The 26,793-nt window shown below is 39.9% G+C and overlaps 1 pseudogene; it reads left to right on the top strand.

Annotated features, from left to right (window-relative positions):
- Positions 1 to 4,634: 4,634 nt before the first annotated feature.
- On the top strand, positions 4,635 to 18,988 carry LOC137231630 (mitochondrial carrier homolog 1 pseudogene; annotated as a pseudogene).
- Positions 18,989 to 26,793: the final 7,805 nt, after the last annotated feature.

Raw genomic sequence — 26,793 nt, 5'->3', positions numbered from 1 at the left:
CATCCTGCTTCCTTTCCCATCACACGCCTCCTGCCCTCTCACTGTGCTCTCACTTCTCGTGGATGGATGGGGCCACCGCATCACACGTAATGAAGTCGCCTCCAGCCTGTCACTTCATTACTCAGGGGCTGAATCACAGCCCTGAGCTGCACCTTGCCCCCCTGCCTCAGCCCACACAGTCCCTGATCACACACTGAGCCCCAGAGCTGTCTCCTTCAGCCCTGAGAGAATGACAGAACCTCCCAGTTTATTTATCAGAAGAGCCCTAAGCCTTTAATAAATGACCACTTCAGAAACACAGTTTCAGAGATCTCTTGGAGGGCTATAATTGGAGATGGTATTGTCACGGGTGCGATGGAAGGCCGACTGTATTTGCTCCTCTGTCCTCTTATGTTCCCTTCAGGTACCACGTAAATGCAGTAAAAAATAGCTTAGCCATGCCGAGATCTCCGCAAGGGTAAGCATTTCTCTGTCATTCTCTGCTACAAGGCTGAGGCCATCCTTAAAATGGAAATGCCTACTGAAATGACCCACTGGTGGCTTCCTAATGGCCTGTTTCATTGTTAAATGTCTCATTTTACCTGATAAATCATTGAACCATAGCATCAATTGTGTGTGAGGCTAAAAAAACACCTTGCTGCTGATCTTTCCAGAAACAACCCTACCCCACACACAATGCTTGTTCTTTATTCCGCATTCTGGATTAGGTGACTTGCCTGCAGATTCCAATATCCTTAGGGGAGGAATTTTCTGTTATTTGTTCAACACAATTCATTCCACGAGAAAGCTCTGTGTACCTTGAGAGTAGCACATAAATAAAGCTACTTGAGAGCCAGAGCAAGGGAGAGTATAGAAAATGTCATGTTTTGAGAAATGAAAGATACCATGGCTTCATGAATCTGAACATCACATTCATTTTACTTTTTTAAAGATTTATTTATTTTATATTATTTTATTTTTTTGGCTGTGTCGGGTCTTAGTGGTGGCACGTGGGATCTTTTTTGAGGCATGTGGGATCTTTTGTTGCGGCACGCGGGCTCTTTGTTGTGGTGCATGGGCTTCTCTCTAGTTGTGGTGTGTGGGTTTTCTCTACTCTAGTTGTGGTGCGCAGGCTCTAGGGTGTGTGGGCTCTGTAGTTGTGGTGTGCAGGTTCCAGAGGGCATGGGTTCTGTAGTTTGCAGCACGCAGGCTTAGTTGCCCCATGGCATGTGGGATCTTAGTTCCCTGACCAGGGATCAAACCTGCATCCCCTGCATTGCAGGGTGGATTCTTTACCACTGGACCACCAGAGAAGTCCCCCATCACATTCATTTTAAATTAAAAATAAAGGTATATTTTTAAATTGTGATGATTCATTCCAGGAGAGACACTGTTTTCTTCAATGTAAATGGAAGCTTTTCATTAGCAAACAAAATTATATATAAAATAATAACTTATATGAGAAGAATGTCTTCAGAATTAGAGTATCTCAGCCTTTGGCCTGAAGTATTGTGGAGTCAGTAAAATGATCTTTATGGAACTATATCATGACATGGGGGGGAAGCAATACACAAAATATTACCTATTCTTGAAATTATGACCACTCTTATACAGAAAAATTACATAAAATTTCCTAGATTTAAAGGACCTTGAGATAGTCGTGAGGCAAAAACTGGGGAGCATATACATACCAGGGGCTACAGTCCCCTGTATTAGTCAGGATAGGATGGGTTGTGCTGCAGTAACAAAGCAGCCCCCATAGCTCCATGACTGCATACATATTGTTCCTTAACCCAAGTTCTCTGTGGTCCCATTGGCTCTCCAAGGTAGCACCTTCCAAGCCATGGCTCATCACTCAGCTCCCTTCCATCTGGAACATCTGTGCCATCTGAACACACGGCTTTCAGGGTTGCCCAGGCAAGTTGGAGGATGTTACAGGAAACATTCCCTCCTGTTATGGACCAAATTGTTTCGCCCCAAAATTCATATGTTGAAGCCCTAGCCCTCAATGTGACTGTATTTGGAGACAGGACCTTTATTTTGATTAATATGAAATGAGGTCCTACGGATGGGTCCCAATCTGATGGGGACAGTACCCTGATAAGAAGTGGAAGAGGCACAGGAACTTGTGCTGGATCTCCTTCCCTGCTCACCTGTGGGACAGCAGTGTGAGGTCACAGCAATCAGGGAGCAGTCTGTAACGAGGAGGACAGCTCTCACCAGAAACCAAAGTTGCCAGCACCTATTACCACAACTGTGAGGAAACAGAGGCCTACTGTTTAAGCCACCCAGTCCATGGTATTTTGTTATGGCGGCCTGAGCTGACTAATAACATGACTGTCTCAGCTCCAGGGTGACATACAACATATCTGACCCCAGACTACTAGTGGGAACTAGTGAGACGGCTCTGTTGACAGCATGGAGGCAAGAAGTTCTATTTCTCACACGCCCAGAAGGAAAAGAAGAGTAGGTATCAATGAGCACTGGCAGTGGCTCCCACACCTCCCCACACACCTCCCTAATGAGGGCCAAACCAGCTCTGATCTGGGGAGAAAACAGACAGGATTTCAGGAAAATAAGAGAGAGCAGGAACCAGTAAGGAATTAGTGTCACTTCCATCCCTGTTGGATTGAGACCCAAGGGACAGGAAGTGTACAAAATGAGTCTTGAAATTGTGGGTAATTTTGAGAATAGATGGTGACTATGAGTCTACTCTTAAGTTTCTGAAAATAAGAGTTTCCCAAGGTCCCATATATTGTCACGACACAAGGAAGCCACATTATGGCATATTGGGGAGGTGGTTCCCAGGGGTTTACAGGGATTTTGTTAGAAGATTTAAGTAGAAGATTCAAAAAGCAGTAACACCCCAAGATTGGACATAAAAATAAGCCCAGGAGAGAGTCAGCTGGTGGCCCAGACATTACACTGACGAGGGGAACAGCAGCATCTTTTTGAAGCTCCCTGGTGCTGTGTCCTTCAAGACAGCGTTCACAGTAGGAGATGCCGACAACGGCTGGGATTTATAGCTTCAATAAGGACAGCAGAGGCTGTGTGGCGTTACTTGACAGACAGAGGCAAGATGAATGAAATTACCCTGAGGAAAAGCAAAACCAAATTGGCAACCAGGGAGTCTTGATCCGCAAAGATCTGTGACTACAGCATACAGACCACAGTATCCCAGGAGCAGGGTCTGGCATGTCAGGAAACCCTCTCCTAAGCAGAAAAGAAGTTGTGGCCCTTATGCTCCATAGCTCTAAAAATAATGTATAGCTTTTCGTGGATCTCTCTGAATTTTAGAGGCAGATCATACCACACTTGGGAATATTGCTTTGAGCCATTTATCAGGTGGCACAGAAAAGTGCCTGATTTCAGGGGTGTTCAGAGCAAGGGTGTTGGCAGCCATTCCAGGATGTAGCATAAGCTGTCCTGCCACTAAGGCCATACGACCAACAGATATCATGGTGTTAGGAACACTCATGTTGAATAAGAATGCAGTGTATTTTCCCTGACAAGCCTCAATAGAAGAGTCCAGTGTGCATACCTTGGATTCTACAATAAGGCCACGTCTTTAGCAGAAGAAAACTACTTGCCATTTGAAAAACAGTTCTTGGAATTCTAAGAAGCCCTAGTAGAATCTTAAGAGCCTGACCACAGGACACCAAGGAAGTATGTGTCTGGGTTGCCCATTATGAACTGATATTATCAGATCCATCAAACCATAATGTAGGGTGGCTGCAGCAGCATCCTTCCTATGATGGAAATGGTACCTCCAGGATCAGGCACAGACAGGTATTGAAGGCACACAGAACTTACAGGAAGAGGTAGCCCATCTCTCAACTCATGTCTTACATCCTCAAGGGGACACAGATCCTACGAGAAGGTACATGGGTCCAATTCTCTGACTGATCAGTTCTGGGTATTGGTGCTGGCTGATGATGCTGCCATGTAGAAGCCTGGTCAGAGGTGGCCTTGAGGGGAACACTCCCAATGGGCAAAGATAAGAATAGGACATGTGGTCCTTGCTTTGTAACAGAGGAAGTAATGACCCGACCTGAAATGTATAATAATATCTAATTCTGGGCATTGCTGAATGGCTCTTCTTATTGGTCAGCTGCAGGGAAGGAATGAGATCAGAAGAACAGAGACAAAGGAATTTGGGGAACAGGTACAGGGGTGAACTTGTCGGAAAGGACACAAAACATGCTCATGTTCATGTTTCATGTTAGAGCTCACTTTAACGTAACCATTGCCCCAGAGCTTGCACAAAAGGCCCTTGGAACAGAGTTGCTATGGTGATGGTGACAGGAATGAAGGTGATGTATGGGTCACACAGCAAGGGACTCCTCTTACCAAGGTCACTGCTGAACGCTCAGCCTGCCAAGAGCAGAGTCTGATGCACTATCTCCCAAGGAGACCTGCCAGCCACTTACTGGCAGATTGATTTATCAGACAACTCTTATCTCAAATTTTACGTATTGGAATTGATACCTATTCCAGATACGGGATTGCCTTCCTGGCCTATAGTCCCTCTGTTGGAACCATGCACAGACTTACAGAACTAAAAGACCCTTTTTATGGCGGTGGGCATTTGATCACTTGATCCACTAACCCTACCGTATATCACATCACTCAGAAACAGGCAGCCTAATGGCATGATGGAATGGCTCATTGAAGTCTCCTATGAGATCCACCTCAGGGACAACATCCTGCGAGTCTGGGACACTGTGCTCTGGGATTATGGTACTGAAGCAATGGCTGATAAACATGGTGCTGTGTCCCTAAAGGCCAGAATCAATTGGTCAGAAAACCAAGGGATACAAGTGAGATAGACAACACTTATCATACCCAGTTTATAGTTTTCGGAATTTGTTCTTGTCCCTAAAATGTTAGGCTCTGCTGGGTTGGATTCCATGTAACCTTAACCTACAACTACCACCTTGCCATTCTGGGGCTCCTTGTGACAGTAGAACATCCAGCAAGAAAAGTTGCTGTTATATTGGCAGTTCTAATTGATCCCATTATCATGCAGAGGGAGGGATGCTGTTATGCGGTGATGGACAGGAAGGAGCCCAATATGGTACCACAGGGCTTCCCTGGGGCATCATTTAGTGCTTTCATGTTCAGTAATAACTGTAAATGGGAAACTGCAGAAACCACAGTTCAACAAAGGTAAAACAATTGAGGACTCATATACCCCAGAGATGAAGTTCTGAGTTACCCTTCCAGGCAAGCAACTTGTCTGCACTGAAGTGCTAAATAAAGATGAGGGAAATATACAGTGAGAAATAGAGAAAGGAAATGAATATTGTGGACTTAGAATGAGTTGCAGAAGTAGTAGCTGAAGCTTGTTCCATGAACCCTCATGTTTAAGCCTTTCGTAGACTTGGAGGGGTGAGCACAGCTTTGAAGTCTTTGTGAATGATTAAATATAGTGGAAAGCAAAAGGTATGGATGCACTATATTGAGTAGCTTTGTACCCTAATTGACGTCTTCCATCAAACCACTTACTCCAGCCACTGGCACAACAAGCTTCTACCTGGACGCTTTACCTGCAGTTACATATAACAGCACGACACTTCAGCTGCCTTGCTGCTTCCCTGGATCTGCTATGTGGAACATCTACAAGAACTCACTTGGCACTCACACATGGAAATCCTGAAAGTGCAAGGGAGTTAACACTTTACAAGGAAACATTTAGTGATAGGGGATGGGAGCTGTGGGTAGAAAAATGCTCCTCTCTTCTGTTCCTTTGGTGGACAATTCTGAAACACCTGATCTTTCAGAGGGATATGGCAGAATCCAGCTGCAGGGGCCTCCATTGCTGATAGGCTCAAGGATGCACAATTCCAATTTTTAATCAGGTTTTTTGCTTTTTTGATGTTGAGTTGTATGAGCTGTTTCTCTGTGTTGGCTATTAATCCCTTATTGGTCATATCATTTACAAATATTTTCCTCCATTCAGTAGGTTGTCTTTTTGTTTTGTTGATGGTTTCCTTTGTTGTGCAAAAGCTTTTACATTTAATTAGGTCCCCTTTGTTTATTTTTGCTTTTATTTCCTTTGTTTTAGGAGATGGATTCAAAAAAAATACTGCTGCGATTTATGTCAAAGAGTATTCTGCCTATGTTTTCCTCTAGGAGTTTTATAGTATCCAGTCAGATGGTTTCACCGGTAAATTCTACCAAACATTTAAAGAAGAAATAGTACAAATTCTTTACCAATTCTTCTGAAAAATAGAAGAGGAAAGAACATTTCCCAATTCATTCTATAAGGCCAAAGCCAGATAATGACATCACAAGAAAAGAAAACTTTAGACTAATGTCTATTATGAATGTAGATGCAAAAATCTTCAACAAAGCACTATCAAACTAAACCCAGCAACATATAAAAAGGAATGCAAACCATGACCAAATAAGATTTATCTCAGGAATCTAAGGTTGGTTTAACATCTGAAAATCAATCAATGCAATATTCCATAAAAACAGAAAAAAATGGGCAAAAGCCACATAATCATCCCAAAAGATGAAGAAAAAAAACATTTGACAAAATGCAATATTCCTTCATGATTAAAAGATTTAACAAATTAGGAATAGAAGGAAAGTTTCTCAATCTGATAAAGAGCATTTATAAAAAACCAACAGCTAACATCAAACTTAATGGTGAAAAAATGAGAGCTTTTCCCTTAAGATCAGGAACAAGACAAGGATGTTCACTTTCCTCACTTCTATTCCAATTGTACTAGAGGTGCTAGGCAGGGCAATCAGGCAAGAAAATGAAATAAATAACATCTGGATTGGAAAGGAAAAAGTAAAGTTATCTCTAGCATATTCAGATGACATGACCTTGTATATAGAATATCCTAAGAAACTCATTAAAAACTATTTGAATTAATAGACTAGTTCGGTGAGGTTGCACAACTACAAGAGAAATATACAAAATACAACTGTATTTCTATATACTAGCAATGAACAATCTGAAAATGAAATCAAGAAAACAATTTCACTTACAATAGCATCAAAAAGAATAAAATACTTAGTCATAAAGTATTTGAACAAATGATGTATAAAATTTACACTTCGAAAATTAGAAAACATTGTTCAAAGAAATTAAAGAAAAGCTAAACAAATAGAAAGACATCCATGTTCATGGATCAAAAGACTTAATATTAGTAAGATGGCAATATTCACTAAAGCAATCTGCAGAGTCAACACAATCCCTATCAAAATCCCAGTTGGCTTATTTGCAGAAGAAATTGATAGGCTGATCCTCAAACTCATATGGAAATTCAAAGGTCTCAGAATAGCCAAAACAATCTTGAAGAAGATGAATAACATTGGAAGACTCGCTGTCTTAGTCCATTTAGGCTGCTTTAACATAATACCATAAACTGGTTGCTTATTAAAAAACATAAATTGGGACTTCCCTAGTGGCAGAGTGGTTAAGAATCTGCCTGCAAATGCAGGGGACACAGATTCAAGCCCTGGTCCAGGAAGATCCCACGTGCTGCAGAGCAACTAAACCAGTGAGCCACAACTACTGAGCCTGTGTGCCACAACTACTGAAGCCCGTGCACCTAGAGCCTGTGCTCCGCAACAAGAGAAGTCACCGTGATGAGAAGACTGCACACCACAACAAAGAGTAACCCCCACTCACCGCAACTAGAGAAAGCCCACATGCAGCAATAAAGACCCAACACAGCCAAAAATAAATAAATTAATTTAATAAAATAAAACAAAATTTTCAATTTCTGGGGGCTGTGAAGTCCAAGATGCCTGCACATTTGGTGTCTGGTGAGAGCCCAATTCCTGGTTCATACATGGCCTTTTTTTCTCCATGTCCTCACATGGTGAAAAAGGGATGAGTGAGCTCTCTGGAATCTCTTTTATAAGGACATTAATCAGATTTATGAGAATTCCACAAATCATGATCCAAGCAACACCCAAAGGCCTCACCTCCAAATACATTAGGATTTAACATAAGTTTAGGAGGACAAAAGTATTCAGTCAATAGCACATATTCCCAATTTCAAAACTTACTACCAAGGCACAGTAATCAAAACAGTGTGGCAACTGGCATAAGGATAGATATGTACCCCAATGGAATAGAATTGAGAATACAGAAATATACCCTCACATATATGGTCAACTGATTCTTGACAAGGGTACTGGAACAATTCAATGAGGGAAAGAAAAGTCTGTCAACAAATGGTTTTGGGACAAGACATGAAAATGCAAAAGAATCAAGTTGTAACCCCTTCTTCACACACCATACACAAAAATTAACTCAAAATGGATCACACACCTATCTAAGTGTAAGAGTTAAAACTAAAACTCTTAGAAGAAAATATAGAAGTACATCTTTATGACTTTGGGAAAGGCAAAGCCTTCCTATAGTTAACAACAGAAGCACAAGTGACAGAAGAAAAGATAGATAAATTGGGCTACATCAAAATTTAAAACTTTTGTGCTCAAAGGATACCATCAAGCCCATCATCAAAAAATCTAGAAACAGGGGCTTCCCTGGTGGCACAGTGGTTGAGAGTCTGCCTGCGGATGCAGGGGACACGGGTTTGTGCCCCGGTCCGGGAAGATCCCACATGCTGCGGAGCGGCTGGGCCCGTGAGCCATGGCCGCTGAGCCTGTGCATCCGGAGCCTGTGCTCCGCAACGGGAGAGGCCACAACAGTGAGAGGCCTGCGTACCGCAAAAAAAAAAAAAATCTAGAAACAATAAATGCTGGAGAGGGTGTGGAGAAAAGGGAACCCTCTTGCACTGTTGGTGGGAATGTAGATTGATACAGCCACTATGAAGAACAGTATGGAGGTTCCTCAAAAAACTTAAAATAGAACTACCATATGACTCAGCAATCCCACTACTGGGCATATACCCTGAGAAAACCATAATTCAAAAAGAGTCATACACCACAATGTTCATTGCAGCTCTATTTACAATAGCCAGGACATGGAAGCAACCTAAGTGTCCATCAACAGCTGAATGGATAAAGAAGATGTGGCACATATATACAGTGGAATATTACTCAGCCATACAAAGAAACAAAATTGAGTTACTTGTAGTGAGGTGGATGGACCTAGAGTCTGTCATACAGAGTGAAGTAAGTCAGAAAGAGAAAAACAAATACTGTATGCTAACACATATATATATGGGATCTAAAAAAAAAAAAAAAAAAAGAAAATAGTTCTGAAGAACCTAGGGGCAGGACAGGAATAAAGATGCAGACATAGAGAATTGACTTGAAGACATGGTGAGGAGGAAGGGTAAGCTGGGACAAAGTGAGAGAGTGGCATGGACATATATACACTACCAAATGTAAAATAGATAGCTAGTGGGAAGTAGCCGCATAGTACAGGGAGATCAGCTCGGTGCTTTCTGTCCACCTAGAGGGGTGGTATGGGGAGGGTGGGAGGGAGACGCAAGAGGAAGGAGATATGGGGATGTATGTATATGTATAGCTGATTCACTTTGTTATACAGCAGAAACTAACACGCCATTGTAAAGCAATTATACTCCAATAAAGATGTTAAAAATAAAAATAAATAAAAAGGGATACCATCAAGAAAGTGGAAAAACAATGTACAGAATGGGAGAAGATACTTTCAAGTCATGTATCTGATAAAAATACTTGTATCTAGAATATATAAAGTACTCTTAAAATTCAATAATAAAAAGACAAATAACTCAATTGAAAAATGGGCAAAGGATCTGAATAGACATTTTCTCCAAATATATACTAATGGTCAGTAAGCACGCAAAAGATGTTCACCATTGTTAGCCATCAGGGAAAGCAAATCAAAGCCTCAATGTGATATCAATTCACACCTACGATGGTCAAAATCAAGTGTTGCCAAGAATGTAGGGAAATTGAAACACTCATACATTGCTAGTTGGAATGTAAAATGGTACAATCACTTTGGAAAACAGGTCAGCAGTCCCTCAAAAGGTTAAACATAGAGTTACCATATGACCTAGCAATATTACTCATAGGAATACACCCAAGAAAATTGAAAATATGTCCACCAAAAACTTGTAAAATATACCAATGTTCCTAGCATCATTATAATAGCCAAAAAATAGAGAAAACCCTAATGTCCACCAACTAACTGGTGAATGGATAAATAAAATGTGGTTTGTTCATACAAGAAAATGTTTCTTACAATAAAAAGAAACATAGTTCTGACACACTCTGCAATATGGCTGAACCTTGAAAACATGCTAAGTGAAAGAAGCCTGTCTCATGTGATTCCATTTACGTGAAATTTTCAGAATAAGCAAATCCATAGAAACAGAAAGTAAATTGGTGGTTACCAAGATCTGGGAGAGGGTTGGGGGGAAATGGGAAGTGACTTCTAATGGGAATAAGGCTTCTTTCTGAGATAATGAAAATGTTCTAAAACTTGACTGTGGTGACTGCACAACTTTGAATATACTTAAAACTATTGAATTGTACCTTTTAAATGAGAGAATTTTTTGTTATGTGAATTATATCTCAAGAAAGCTTTTTTTTTAAAGGATGAAGAAACTAAAGAATGCACCCTTCCCTTGGCTTTTCCTCTAATCCTGTTTTCGTCTCTCAAGCCTATTCCCAGGATCACGCTTCGTAATGAACTAGCTGCACGCAAGCCCTGATTCAGGCTCTGCTTTCTGGAGAGAAGACAGGATGGAGATAGGTGCTGGTGAGTGAGTGAGTACTTTTCTCCTTGGAGAAAAAGTGAAAAGGTGGTACCACTACCAACATCATCACCGGGGTAGTTGTACAAGGTTCTTTACCTGTTGTGCTTTCTTGCATTGATGGAATAAAGGGCAAACCCCAAATCCATCCCTATTTTCTCAGAGCCTTTCCTCACAAAGACTTTATGAATCAGGGTAAAATGATATCACTTATATGTGTAATCTAAAATATGACAAAGTTGGGGACTTCCCTAGTGGCTCAGTGATTAAGAATCCACCTGCCAATGCAGGGGACATGGGTTCAATCCCTGGTCCAGGAAGATCCCACATGCCGTGGATCAACTAAGCCTGTGTGCCACAGCTACTAAGCCTGCACTCTAGAGCCGGCAAGCCACAACTACCGAAGCCCCTGGAGCCCATGCCCCGCAACAAGAGAAACCACCGCAATGAGACACACCCGCAGGGTAACGAAGAGTAGCCCCCGCTCACCGCAACTTTCTGTTTCACCGCAACAGAAAGCCTGCGTGCAGCAACAAACACCCAACGCAGCCATAAATAAATAAATTTTTTTTTAATGACACAATTTAACTTATCTACGAAACCAAAACAGACTCACAGACATAGAGAACAGACTTGTGGTTGCCAAAGGGGAGGGGGGTGGGGGGAGGGAAGGACTGGGAGTTTGGGATTAGCAGATGCAAACTAGTATATACAGGATGGATAAACGTTAAGGTCCTACTGCATAGCACAGGAAACTATATTTAATATCTTGGGATAAACTATAATGGAAAATAATATGAAAAAGAATATATATATGTATAAATGAATCACTTTGCTGTGCACCAGAAATTAACACAACATTGCAAATCAACTATACTTCAATAAGATTAAAAATTTAAAAAAAGAGGGCTTCCCTGGTGGCGCAGTGGTTGAGAGTCCGCCTGCCGATGCAGGGGACACGGGTTCATGCCCCTGGTCTGGGAGGATCCCACATGAAGCGGAGCGGCTGGGCCCATGAGCCATGGCCGCTGAGCCTGCGTGTCCAGAGCCTGTGCTCCGCAACAGGAGAGGCCACAACAGTGAGAGGCCCGCATACCACAAAAAAAAAAAAAAAAAAAAAAAAAAAAGAATTTGGTTAAGAAAATGTACTGACATTAATTTAGGGGTTTTTTAAATACTGGCATAGAAATAAATAGGAGATAATTTTCCCTCCCTCATCTCTAAAAGCCTTGAGTTCTGAGCCTGGACACCCTACTTTCAGGACACATCACTGTTTTTGTTGCAGAGCTGTCAGGCATTCAGACAACCGCCAGCTGCCAAAGCTTTCCTTGGGGGAAGGACAGGGAGATGAGAGAACCTATTCTAGGGAGGATAAGCAGGGACCTGGTCTGATTCTGGATCTAAGATGTACAGAATGTGCCTGCCTCCTGCACAGTCTAGAGCAGGAATCTGTAAACTTTTTCTAGCAAACAGTATCTATTTTTTGGCTTTGTGGGCTACAAAGTCTCAGCCACAACTATTCATGTCTGTTCTTGTAGTGGGAAGGCAGCCAAAAGCTGCTGTAGACAATAAAATGGAATGAGTGTGGCTGTGTTCCAATAAAACTTTATTTATGGAAACTGCCTTTCTTATCATAGAAATTTTAATTTCTTATCATTTTCATGTGTCATGAAACATTATTCCTGTTTTGATCTTTTTCAACCATTTAAAACTGCAAAACCATTGTCAGCTTGTGGGCCAAACAAAACCAGTAGTGAGAGAACTTCTAGGAGGGGGTAAGTAAGTGCCACTGCCCTTAGCAAAGCTGTAAACTGGGGACCAAAGAAAGGGCCCTGCGCTTGTGCTTGGTGTAAAGCAGGGCACTCGCTCCAGATGGACAATGCAGCCTGGGAAAGGGACCCTGACTTAGGAAATTATGTGTTTGCTGGGTAGGGGGGGAGGTGTCATGCAAATACCTATGCAATGAATCCCAGATTTTTCTAGGATCCACAGTGAAGGAAGACATCACCCCAAGCTGACTTTGAATTATTTTCCTCCATGAAGAAAAGAGGCTTAAATATACTTAATTTCCTTATTTCTTTTTAGATTTTATTGAAGTATAGTTGATTTACAATGTTGTGTTAATTTCTGCTGTACAGCAAAGTGACTCAGTTATACACACGCACACACACACACACACACACATATATATATATATATATATATATATTCTTTTTCATATTCTTTTCCATTATGGTTTGTCACAGAATATTGAATATAGTTCCCTGTGCTACTATATTGTTTTTAATTTGAAGTTTATAGCATCCAGTGCTAAAATAGTAATTTCAACTTTCTATATGTCCTCAGAAAAAGGCCTGTGTACCTGTTCCTGAAGGCTAGACCCTGGGGAATATCAGGTCAGGGAGAGACTAGAATCTGAATCCAGAAACAGGAACTCTCAGGTCAAGAAAGTATTTAATAGCAACATAAAGTAACCTCTTTTTTTCTTCAGCTAAACTCTCTCATTGCCAGAGGACAGCCAACTTGTACCCTCTGAGAGTGGAAGCATAGCCTAAAGCTGTCTACCACAAGGGCAGACTTCCTTTGAAATCTAGAGCTTTATCTCAGGAATGCATATGAATTTGTATTCTCCTCTATAGCCCAGCTGTGTGTTTGTTTTAATATAAAAATAGCATGTTAAACTTTTTACCATCAAAGAAAACCGTTACTCCTTAAAGATGCATTGTGTTTACCCTGCAGCTTTGAGGGCCCCCAGGCAAGCCACCGCACTCCCCAGGGGCACACACACTGTATCTGAGGAGCAAAAAAACACACCAGGCTGCAGATTTTCAAGATTCCAGTCAGGCACTGGATACTCACTTTTCATTAACAGGGCATGATTGATATGGGTTTAGAGATCCCATCTTCTGTTATAGGACACTGGTTCTCAAAGTGTGGCCCCAGGATCAGCTACAACACCACCTGGGGACTTGTTAGAAATGCAGATTCTCAGCTGCACCACAGAACCACTGAATCAGCAGGTCTGAGGGTGGAGCCCAGTGACCTGTATTTAATAAGTGCTCCAGGGGACTTTCATGCTCCTTCAAGTTTGAGAACTGCTTCTACAGTGGAAAGAGTTGGAAAGAGCCATAAAAACCTTTTAAAACTTCATTACTTCATCACTCAGCCATGAAAAAGAATGAAATCATGCAATTTGCAGCAACATGGATGGACATAGAGACTATCCACTTAAGTGAAATAAGTCAAACAGACAAAGACAAATATCATATGATATCACCTATATGTGGAATCTTTAAAAAATGATATAAATGAACTTATTTACAAAACAGAAATAGACTCATAGACATAGAAAACAAACAAAATTATGGTTACCAAAGGGGATAGCGGAGGAGGGGGTTAGATCAATTAGGAGTTTGGGATTAGCAGATACACACTACTATATATAAAATAGGTAAACAAAAGGACCTACTGCATAGCACAGGGAACTATATTCAATACGTTGTAATAACCTATAATGGAAAAGAATCTGAAAAAGACTATATATATAATAACTGAATATATACATATAACTGAATATATATAACTGAATCACTTTGCTGTATACCTGAAACTAACACAGTATTGTAAATTAACCATACTTCAATTTAAAAAATGGTAATTAAAAACAAGTTCACTGTGACTAATGTCTCCAATCTCTCTCTGCCTCCTCTTCCCCATCTGTAGAATCAGGGCACCACTTTGCTCTCAGGATTGCCTTGAGAATTAGATCAGATCTACCCAGACATCCAGAAAACATGACACAGCACCTGATGATCACAAATCCAGCATGAATTTTGTTTTCCTCCTTTCCCAGCTTGAACCAAATATTAAAACAGAGGTATGTAAGTACAACTGCAAGTAATGATCTATTTCCATGAGATGATATGAGAGATGTGGCTGAAACATTTCCCCAGGAGACACCTTCACCACATCCATCCCTTCCATCTACATTATTTGCATATTCCTGACATTCAGCATATGAAATTTTAAAATCAAGTCATTATCAAATTGAAAACTATTTAGGCTAAAAAGTACTGGTGACAAATCAATTTTCCAGCAGCCTATGTTTTTCTTTGATTTTACGAGTTCCTTTGGGAGCATTCATTTATAAATTATCCAATTTAAAGGAGGAAAAATTCTCTGAAATACCAGCTTCAAAGCATAGCATATTGTAAAGGGCACCATTTCCTTATACATCCCAAATTGAGAAAAATCTTTAAAGTTGCCTTCTGGTTTCCCACAAAATCACAGATTATACCCACTCGTCTTTATTCTCACTCTTCTTTCCTCATTTATTCAGGCAAATGGTTCAAAAAAACTTTGAATAGCTATCAAAATTCAGATATACAGAGAAAACAAATATGCAAACAAACCAAAAAAATCCCTTTAAAATATGCATAGGGGAGTTACATAAGTGTGTTTCTCCAGTTTTCTTCTTTTTAATAATATTAGAATACTTTTGTACAGAATGCAGTGATCTACATGACATACATGTAAGTGTACATACACATGTGTTCCTACATGCCTGCCCTCTCTCACAAAGACATACACACAAATTCTACTTTCTACATAACAGATAGAATAAACCTTAAGAACACAGGCTCCCAAATGTTGAATTTTCAATTACTTGTGAAAGAATTAAATGGAAGTTTATGGATAAAAACTTGGCTCTGAAAATACCAGAATAACCCAGATAATTTTAGGGTTATGATTGAGGGGGTTATTTGGGGTGGGGACCTATTTTAGCTTACTTAAAAGAATACCCTGTTTTTTAATTTTTTCAAATTTTTTTTAGTACCACTACAGCCTCAAGTAGAAACCATTTATAAACCATTGGTTAACTGGTTAATTCTGAGTCCTTCTTTTAGAACAGTTTCCCAAAGGGCTTCCATGAGGCAATATCTTGCTGACCTGCTTCTGATGACTGTACACTCCTCTACAGAACTTGGACGCTGCATTTTCTTACGTCATTTTGTCACTCACTGACATAATTTTCTCTATGTCTCAATCTATATGAGTTTATGGTATTTCAGAAGCAAAGTAGATTTGTCTAATTATTTGACTGAGATTGAAAAAGAGTAAACTTTCTAAACCTGGCATTTGGGATCTAATGGTGGTGAATATCCTTCTGGATTATTCTCGCACAGCACTGCACACTATCAAAGAATAAATCAAAGACTATCAGATAAAGAAGATGTGGCACATATATACAATGGAATATTACTCAGCCATAAAAAGAAACGAAATTGAGCTATTTGTGATGAGGTGGATAGACCTAGAGTCTGTCATACAGAGTGAAGTAAGTCAGAAAGACAAAGACAAATACCGTATGCTAACACATATATATGGAATTTAAGAAACAAAAAAAATGTCATGAAGAACCTAGGGGTAAGACACAGGAATAAAGACACAGACCTACTGGAGAATGGACTTGAGGATATGGGGAGGGGGAAGGGTGAGCTGTGACAAAACGAGAGAGAGGCATGGACAAATATACACTAACAAACGTAAGGTAGATAGCTAGTGGGAAGCAGCCGCATAGCACAGGGATATCAGCTCTGTGCTTTGTGACCACCTAGAGGAGTGGGATAGGGAGGGTGGGAGGGAGGGAGACGCAAGAGGGAAGAGATATGGGAACATATGTATATGTATAACTGATTCACTTTGTTATAAAGCAGAAACTACCACACCATTGTAAAGCAATTATACCCCAATAAAGATGTTAAAAAATAAAAAAAAAGAAGAAGGAGGAGGAGTAGGTGGAAAGAGGAAGGGAAAGTTTCTGTTGAGTTTATTTCCTTGGCAAGAGAAAACACAGCAGAGAAGGCATCATAGAATGGCTGAGGAGGAAGGAGCCCAAGGAATCTGGGTTTCTTAAGCACGAAAAGGTGGTGTGGTTCAGGTGGTTAGACTTACTGAGGATGGCAAACTACAACTCCAGGTTAGACAGAATGAGTTCATAAGTCTGAATGTGGTTGGTTAAAGTAAGTCCTCTGTTCCTTCTGGAAAAAAGAGAAGACTCTGAAGACAGTTACATCCAATGAGGGAAATATTCTGGAGTCACTCAGTTATAGGTCCTTTAACATCTTTGGTTATGATGAAACACAGCATTCACACATACACATTTGTACAACACTGACATTGAAATAATGTTGTTGAAATTTGGAGATAATATAGCATGCCAGTTAAGAGCTGGCATGAAATCAGACCACCTGGGTATCAGCCCCAGCTCTGACACTTATTGGCGGTTTGATGTTGGGAAGGATGGTGTAATCCCTCTCAGTTTTAGTTTCCTCATCTATGAAATGGGGGCAATAAAAGTACTCTTAGATATGATATAGTTATGAGGATTATATTAAAACATTTGTCCATATGTATTACTTAGTAAATGAAAGACATTAGAAATAGCTTCCCTGCTGTTGATGGATATACCTTGTCATTTTTCTATCTCTCCCAAGAGAAATTAAGATTCTAGGTTGGCAAGTGATACAAATATTCACCTAACACTGATTCATTCATTCAACGATTTGTGTTTGTGGAGTGCCTACCAGATAACCGGTCTGGCAGAACTCACAGTCTAATGGGAAACACAAATACACACGTAATTAAGAGGTCATGTTGGGAGGAGAATAAATAGGGCATAATGAGAAACAGGAATGGTTTATTTCACAAAGAAATTGTGACTGTCGAGGTAGATAATTCTTTAGATAAGGTAAGCTCAGCTATAAATAAGAGACACTTAGGTAAAATGTTCTGGGAATATACTCTCAGAGTTTTAATGCCTGTCCAATTAGCAAATATTTTTGAGAACTTTCTTTTTGCTAGGAATTGCAGATACATGCATTTCTGCTCTAACATTAAATACATTTTACTGAAAAATTTTGCATCCTGTATTATGGGAAAAAATAGGATTGGAGGCAGTTCAATAAAAACTTAAGAAACTTTGGAATAGAACTTTAACACGCATACACTAATAATCTTAATAAAAATTATTAGCACAAGTAAATCTTTAGCATCACTTGAACCTACCCTCTTTCGCAAGCCCTATACCTTGGAGTTTGCTCTCCTCCCACACGTCCTCCTCAGAGGTGTAGGGCCTGAAGACATTTGATTTTAATAGAAGCCAGTTTCATCAAAATTAAAACCATAAGGTGGGCTCGCAGCAGTGCTGGGATGGTAGGAGCAGGAGCTGGAACAGAGACAGGGTCGAGGCCAGGCTCTGTACCCACCACCCACGCATCCCCCCGTGCATCCCCGCGCCTCCCCGAGCATCCCAGTGCAACCTCGTGCTTCCTCGCATATCCTCGCACATCCGCCACCCTCAGCCGGCAGGATGGACAGCGCGTTGGGGGTCCTGGGCTCTGGAGACCAAGACCCCACCACCAAGCTCTTTTCATGGTGCTGGGCACAGGGGTGACAGAGCTCAGTCACCAGCTGCTCTACATGGAGTTGCCCATCAGACGGATCATGAGCCAATACCCACACCATTGAGACCAATGGGCTGGGGAGGAAGGTCCTCCACCCTCCGACCTTCTTCACCTATGCCAAGGACATTGTGCAAGTGGATGGGAAGATAGGCTGTTCCGAGGCCTGAGCTGCTGGCTGACGTCCACTGCCCTCTCCACCATGACCCCGGGCAGCATGAAGAAGATTTTCTCTCCGGATGATATCGAGCAGGTTTCCAGCAAGGATGACACGAAGATTTCTCTGAAGACTGTGGGGAAGGAGACCTCCTACCTGATGATGATGCAGGGAATGTCCCACATATTGGCTCACCCCTTACGTGTCATCTCAATAGCTGCACGGTCCATTTTGTGGGACTGGAGACCAAGTACACTGGAGAGTTGAGCTCCATTGGGAAGATTTTCAAAGATGAGGGGGCTGCTGGGACTCTTTGTCAGCTAAATCCCTCACATCCTGGAAGATGCGGTTTTCTTGCAGGGCTGTAACCTGCTGGCCACTTCCTCAGTGCCTACCTGGTGGATGACAGCTTCAGCCAGGCCCTGGCCATCCGTTCCGAGCTACCCCACAGGGGTGGCAGTGGCATGCCGACCTACCCCTTCCTGCTGGTGGGCGATCTCATGGCTGCAGGCCGGGCTCCCCACTCACTCCCCAGAGTTCAAATCCGGATCCACTGCTGGAAGGACGTGAGTGGGCAGGGCAAGCCTTTCCGTGGCTCCAGCCTGCCTTTCCACCACCAGGTGTCATCATGCTTTGCCCTGGAGTACCCCGAACCACCTCAAAAAACACTGTGTCTTAAACAACAAAGACCAAAGAACAAAGTATAGCACAGGGAAATATACTCAATATCTTGAATTAACTTTTAATGGAAAAGAATCTGAAAAAGAATACATAAATATATATAACTGGATCACTTTGCTGTACACTTGAAACTAACACAACATTGTAAATTAACTGTACTTCCATTTTTAAGAAAAGAAACACACACACACACAAACCCACACTATCTCAGCCTGGCCACCGTGAGTGAGGCCTGATCATCTCCAGGCACCTGTTACATGACCAACCCAGCAACACCTAGATGTGCTCCAGCCCAGGTGGGCTCTGGGTTCCATATTTGCCATGTGTCTGCACAGAAGCAGGGGATGGGTGGAAGTGAGCCTACACCCAGTGGCTTGGTCACTGTTAGACATGAGGAAGCGGAGTGGCATTGAGGAACTGGGGCAGAATCCCCTTCCATTGCAGATTTGCCGAGTTTGCCTTGTGCTGGGACCAGAGAATGGCTTGTGGAGGCCCAGGTCAGAAGGGCAAAGACTCAGGGGGTCAGGTACCACCCCCCATTCACACCCCTCGAGTTGGCCCCAGCTCTTATCCTTCAGCTCAGCTGGGAGCATCGCTCTCCTACTTTGTAAATAGGGTGTGATCCCCTTTCAGAAGGCCACCATCATGTCTGGGCACGTGCTAGTAAGTCCTGGCTAGGTTCTGCTTTCATTTTTCTCAGCACTACTTTTCTGATAAGAAGAAGGCAGCACCTTCTGAATGGGACATCGTGTGACTGCTCAGAACGTGTCCCCCTCTTCATCAGTTTCATGGTGTCGCCTCATGTGCAGGACCTGGTCACCCGTGCAGCTGTGAACACCCAGAAGTTAGGCAGATCAGGGTCTCTAGTCCTACCCAGTTTAAAAGTTCCTAATAAGATTTGACCTTTTCTTCCTCAAATAAATGTATTGGTGGTGATTTGCGGGAAAAAAACCCTACACTCTGAAGGGGATCAGAACATGCCACCCCCAAATATGCCATCCTGCTATATGGATTATTTTGAGCTGCATACACTTGAGGAATAGCAGGGGCAAGAAAGGGTCTCTGACCTCCCTCTTTCTACCTAAAAGCAGGACATACAATTTCATATGAGAAAAGTGCTCTCCCTGCACCAGGAAGAAGAGAACATTCTTATCTCCAGACGTGAAAAGTTGACACCACGATGAATCTGTGCAAACAAACCTACTAAAATAACCTTTATCTCCCATTAGTTTCCCCCACATATTTCCTAACTTTCCCACAATTTGGCAGCCCCAGCCCAGCCCCTTTTCCCTTTGTCATGTCTGGTCTCCACAGCGAACTGTTCTTTGCTAACATGGCATGTAAGTTTCCAGGTCTATCCCATCCTTACAATATCTCTTTCTTTTCTATGAAGGCTTTCATGCCACATAAAATATTAACATCAAGTAAAATTTGTATGTTTTTCCTCCTATTAATCTGTCTTTTGTCAGTTTAATTTACAAGCCTTATTACACAACCTAAGAAGACAGAAGAAAAGTCTTATCTTCCCTACAAATCCAATAGTACCTAGGATTCCACACCCAAGATTTTTTAAAAACATGGGAAAATATCTTTGCAACATCTTTATCCACACTTGCAGTCTCTCCTAATAACTTAAAATAGTAGAAAGTTAGCAGTTCCTAAAGCCACTAAATCATCTGTTTCTTGCGTAAAGAAAGGTACACTGGCCAGAGTTTTAGGTGTTTTCCTTTATAAGGCTAAATTTTCTTCTTTAATTGTAAGAAAGCTTACATTGGATCATTTCAAAACATGAACCTGCTGGGGACTTCCCTGGTGGCACAGTGGTTAAGAATCTGCCTGCCAATGCAGGGGACACAGGTTCAAGCCCTGGTCTGGGAAGATCCCACATGTTGTGGAGCAACTAAGTCTGTGCGCCACAACTGCTGAGCCTGCACTCTAGAGACCACGAGCCACAACTACTGAAGCCCACATGCCTAGAACCTGTGTTTCGCAACAGGAGAAGCTGCTGCAATGAGAAGCCTGCGCACCGCAATGAAGAGTAGCCCCCACTTGCCGCAACTAGAGAAAACCCACGTGCAGCAACGAAGACCCAGTGCAGCCAAAAATAAATAAAATTTTTAAAAAACAAAAAAAAATGAACCTTCTGAGCCAACTCATATATGAATCAACACAACTTCCTCTTAAATGCCATCTTTCCATTATTTACAACCTTAAGAAACACACACTGCTTCAGAAAAAATCCTATGACCAGGCATGGTCCCAAATCACAAATAATTCACAGTTTAGTAGGAAAGGTAGTCACACTCAAATCATACTGTCTTAAAATAACTACCTTATTGGAGAGAGAAAGAAGGGCTAGAAGAAATCATGGTACACAATGACGAAATTTCTGGAGCTAACTTTGAAAGATTTCTCAAGTTGTTTATAATAGAAGAAACACTGAAAAAAGAAGAAGAAAGAGAAGGAGAAGAAGAAGGAGAAGAAGAAGAAACATGTTGCTAGGCAGAAGGGAGTCTGGGAATACATTTCAAGAAGAAGCAACTGGAAATGCAAAGATGTAAGGTCCCTCCTCAGAGCACAGAAGAAGAAGGTCGCTCTATCTCTCTCGTCTCAACAATTTTTTGACATTTTATCCCTGACTCTTCTGGTTCTAATAATCATTGGGAAACTGTGGTCAGGCCTTATTTACTCAAACTCAACTTCTCCGTTTTCTTGTGAGGATGTTTTGGAGAGTGGAGGTGAACTGGGGTGAAGAAAACTGTCTCCAAGCCTGGATTTGGCTATTCTCCTAGGTGAGGACTGTGAACAATCTCTCACCCGGAGTGGGTGCAGGTCTTGGGAAAATAGCTCCACTGGTTTAGAAGATGGCTGTGTGCATGTGGGATGGCAGAAATGGAGACCACAAAAGGTGATTGATAAAATCCTCACCAGGAGACAAGGAGAGGATTTTAACTCAGTCCACTGAGGAACTGGGAAGATGCTGAGAATTCTGCTACAAGTGCTACATGATGATGATGGTGGTGAAAAAAATGTTTTAATAGAATTTTTCCAGTTATTTGCTCTATAGTATCTAATGGAACCCTTCCCAGTAATCCCTAAAACATGCAATAAAACTCTTGATTTGTAGTTCCTTTGGAGGGAGGATCAGGAGATGTGCCACATGGGAGATGAAAAAGTCCCATTCCCACATAATAGAAACAGAGTAAGAGAGAACATTTAAGAAGAGCTTTAGTGGGATGACATATTTAAATTCCTGAAATAAAAAGATTATCAACAAAGAATCCTATATCCAGCAAAATTTTCCTTCAAAATTAAATAAATTAATAATAATAATTTTATATATTATAATAATATAATTTTAAATATTTTTAAAATATAATAATTATATATTATTATAATTATTATAAGATTATTATATATTATATTAATATATAATAATTATATTATTATATAATATTAATATATAATGATATTGTATTTATATAATTTTAAATATAATAATAATTAATTAATTAATTAAAATGAAATAAATATGAAATAAAAGAAGAGCTTTGGACTTCTTAAAACCACGACCTAGCTGTTGGAATCAGTCCTGTCTAGATTTTAAGGAACCAGGAGACTCCAGTTAACATTGAGTTAAACCTGTGATCTTTGTTTACGTTAACGTTTTTTTAATATAAATTTATTTATTTATTTTTTGGCTGCATTGGGTCCTCATTGCTGCATGCGGCCTTTCTCCAGTTGCGCCGAGCAGGGGCCACTCTTCGCTGCAGTGTGTGGGTCTCTCGTTGCGGTGGCTTCTCCCGTTGCAGAGCACAGGCTCTAGGCAAGCGGGCTCAGTAGTTGTGGCTCGTGGGCTCCAGAGCACAGGCTCAGCAGTCGTGGCCTATAGGCCTAGCTGTTCTGAGGCATGTAGGATCCTCCTGGACCAGGACTTGAACTCACATCCCCTGCATTGGCAGGTGGACTCCCAACCACTGTGCCATCAGGGAAGTCCTGTTTACATTAACTTTTAATATCCTATGTTTATTCCTCCTGACAGCAATTTTATACACTTTTCACACAAAGACATTGACCTTTGGATGTGTTCCGTAGGCAACCAATTGCCCAAAAGGGACTAACAGGAGTCAATTTATTTTTAGCATGTGTTCCCAAAAGAAGACCTTTTGCCTTCAGGTAATGGTGATAAAGAAAGGAAGTGAGCAGAGAATCAGCTTTGTGTCCCCATCCATCCTCAAAGGGAAGGTACTTAAACTCAAGTTTATGGCTTTTTTAGTTTTGTATATTCAGCACTTAGTCCATTGCCTAGCTAGTAGCCTATATTGGCAATCAATTTAGCTCATGTGATTGTGGAATCTGGCAAGTCCAAAGTCTGCAAAGTAGGGCAGTGCCTGCAGACCTAGGAAGGAGTTGATGCTTCAGTTTGAGTCTGAAGGTGTCTCCTAGAAGAATTCTCTCTTCATTATTTTTTAACATTAATTTTTTTAAAAAATTGAAGTATAGTTGGTTTGCAATGTTGTGTTAGTTTCTGGTGTATAGCAAAGAATACATATATATATATATATATATATATATATATATATATATATATGTTTTTTTTCAGATTCCTTTCCATCCTAGGTTATTACAAGATGTTGATTATAATTCCCTGTGCTATACAGTAGGACCATGTTGTTTACCCTTTTTATGTATAGTAATGTGTATCTGCTAATCCCAAACTCTGAATTTATCCCTTCTCCCCGCTTTCCCCTTTGGTAACCATATAGAGTTTTTGGTTTGGGAGAGGGCAATCTTCTTCTATTAAGGCCTTCAACTGATTGGATGAGGTGGACTCATGTTATAGAGGGTAATTGGCTTTACTTGCAGCCTACTGATTTAAATGTTAGGCTCATCAGAAAAATACCTTCACAGAAACATCTAGATAATATTCAACCAAATAACTTGGCATTGTGGTCTAGCCAAGTTGACACATAAAACTAACCAGCACACCAATGAACCCCAGAAGCTCCATCCACGTGCCCATCCCAATCACGACTCTTTCCCCCCACCCCACACCCAGCAAGTAACCATTACCCTGATGATATAGTAATCATTTTTGTGTGTATTTTTTAAAAATACTTTTAGTGCATCCCTAGACATAGTAGTTTATTCTTGCCTATTCGTTTTAATTCAATATTCCTTGAAGGTCTATTTTACTCCATAGCACCCAAACCATGTCTTTCTTTATATTTGATCTGTTGAAGAACTCAGGCCTTTGGATGTAAAGAATCACTCACATTCTGGTTATGGCTGATCAGATTTTGCATTAAATTTTGAATGTTTCTCAAAAGTTTTGTGCAGGCCATGTCATGATTTTCCCCATATCAGGTAGGTGGGAGGGCTGCAGAGCACAAGAAGATCCTGGTGTGTAATGTGTTCAGGAATCCCCAAGATGGGTCATAGGACCAAGGACTAGAGCTGCAGAGAGAGCTCTGCCTGGATGTACAGAGCGTGTCTGGGAGGTGGGGAGAACGGGGAAGAGTCTACCCCAGCCCAGGTCTCCTTGGGCTCTGGACTGTAGCATCCCAGAGCTCAAGGATAATAGGAGTGTAAAAAGAATGGGTAGGTGATACGGGAAGGTACAGAAAAGCAAGGTAAGGATAAGTGAAAAATATTCCAGAGTCATGGGGAAAAGAAGAGAATTTTACTGAAGAGGGACATACAGAAAAATACACATACATGAGTGCATAGTTTGATAAATTTTCACAAACTGAACACACTGTATAGCTAGCATCCCAGTCAAGAAACAGAAGAATCTCCTTCTTGCCCTCTTTCAATTCAGTTATTACTCTCCCCAAAAATGACCTCCAATGTTATAGATTAGTTTTTTCTGTTTCTGTACTTCAAACAAATTGAATCATAGAATATGTAGTCTTTGGGGGACTGGCTTCTTTCACTCAATATTACATTTATGAGATTTATCCATGTTTTTGCTGGGTTGTAAATCATTGATTTGCATTGTCATATAATATTTGATTGTGTGAGAATTTGGATAGATTCCAGTTTGGGGCCACTGTGGGGCTATAAATGTTGCAGAGAATGTCTTTTGTGAACACAGGTGTATGCATTTCTGTGGGGTCTACGCCTAGGAGGGGGTTTGCTGGGTCATGGCATATGCTTATGTCTAATTTTAATAGATATTGCCAAAGAGTTTTCCCATGTTGGGAAAATCAATTTATGTTCCCATCAGCAGCTGATTGAAATTTCCTGTTGTTCTGTATTCTCAATACATGATCACTTTTGCCTTTTTATAAAATAAATAGGTACTATTCTGGTACCTATATAGTAGTATCTCATTGTAGTTTTAATTTGCATTTTTCTGGTGAGTACTGAATTTAAGAAGCTTTTCATAAATTTATCAGCCAGTGGGATATCCTTTTTTATGAAGTGTCTGTTCAAGTCATTTGCTCATTTTTCTATTGGGTTGCTTTCTTTCTCACTGATTTGTAGAACTGCTTTATATATGCTGGGTGAGTAATTTGTCATATATATTATATAATATATATTTCAAAATATAATATATTAATATAGATAATATATTATATATTTCAAATATATACGATATATAGAATATATATTGAAATATATAATACAAATTATATTAACATATTTTATGTGTTTATAAGTATAAATTTAATAATATAAATATATTAATATAAATTTATTACATATAAATATATTAAATATAAAAATATTTCTATTATATATTATATATGTTTGAAATATAAAATATATTAATACAATATATAACTATATTATAAGAATAATATATTCATATACTGTATATTATATACAAATATATAATTATATTAATATGTTATATACAATTTATATCTGTTTAATATGTAATATGTTTAATATATAATATATAATATTTTGAGATATTATTATAATAAATAATATATTGTATGTTATAATAATATATTAAAATTATAATATAATATAATAATAATGTGTCATAATAATATATTAAATATATATGTGTTATAATAATATATTGATAATGTATAATATATTAAAATATATAATATATTTATATAATATATAATGTATATTTAATATATATTAAATATATATGTATTATAATAATATGCCAAAATAATATATTAATATATAATATATTAAATTTAATGTATAATATATTAATATATCTTTAATATGCATAATATGTATAATTATGCATAATATTTATTATTATGTATAGTTATACATGATATGTACAATATTATAATATTATTATAATATGTATAATACATAATTATACATAATATGTATGATACATAATATGTATAATATATGTTCCTATAATATACATGTAGGAAATATATAATATACATATTTGAAATATATAATATACTAATACATTATAAAACTATATTATATGAATATATATCAGTATATTATATGGGGCTTCCCTGGTGGTGCAGTGCTTAAGAATCTGCCTGCCAACCCAGGGGACATGGGTTTGACCCCTGGTCCGGGAAGATCCCACAAGCTGCAGAGAAATTAAGCCCATGTGCCACAACTACTGAGCCTGTAAGCCACAACTACTGAACCCAAGTGCTACAACTACTGAATCCCGTGCGCACCTAGAGCCCATGCTCCACAACAAGAGAAGCCATCACAATGAGAAGCCCACGCACCACAACGAAGAGTAGCCACCCTCTCCACAACTAGAGAAAAGCCCGTGCACAGCAATGAAGACCCAATGCAGCCAAAAATAAAATAAATAATGAAATAAATAAATTTTAAAAATATATATATTATATAACTATAATATACATTTATATAT

This window comes from Pseudorca crassidens, chromosome 10 (genome assembly GCF_039906515.1).
Source record: "Pseudorca crassidens isolate mPseCra1 chromosome 10, mPseCra1.hap1, whole genome shotgun sequence".
Taxonomy (NCBI): Eukaryota; Metazoa; Chordata; class Mammalia; order Artiodactyla; family Delphinidae; genus Pseudorca; species Pseudorca crassidens.
Note: the sequence above shows the minus strand (reverse complement) of the source record. Positions and strands in the feature narration are given on the sequence as shown.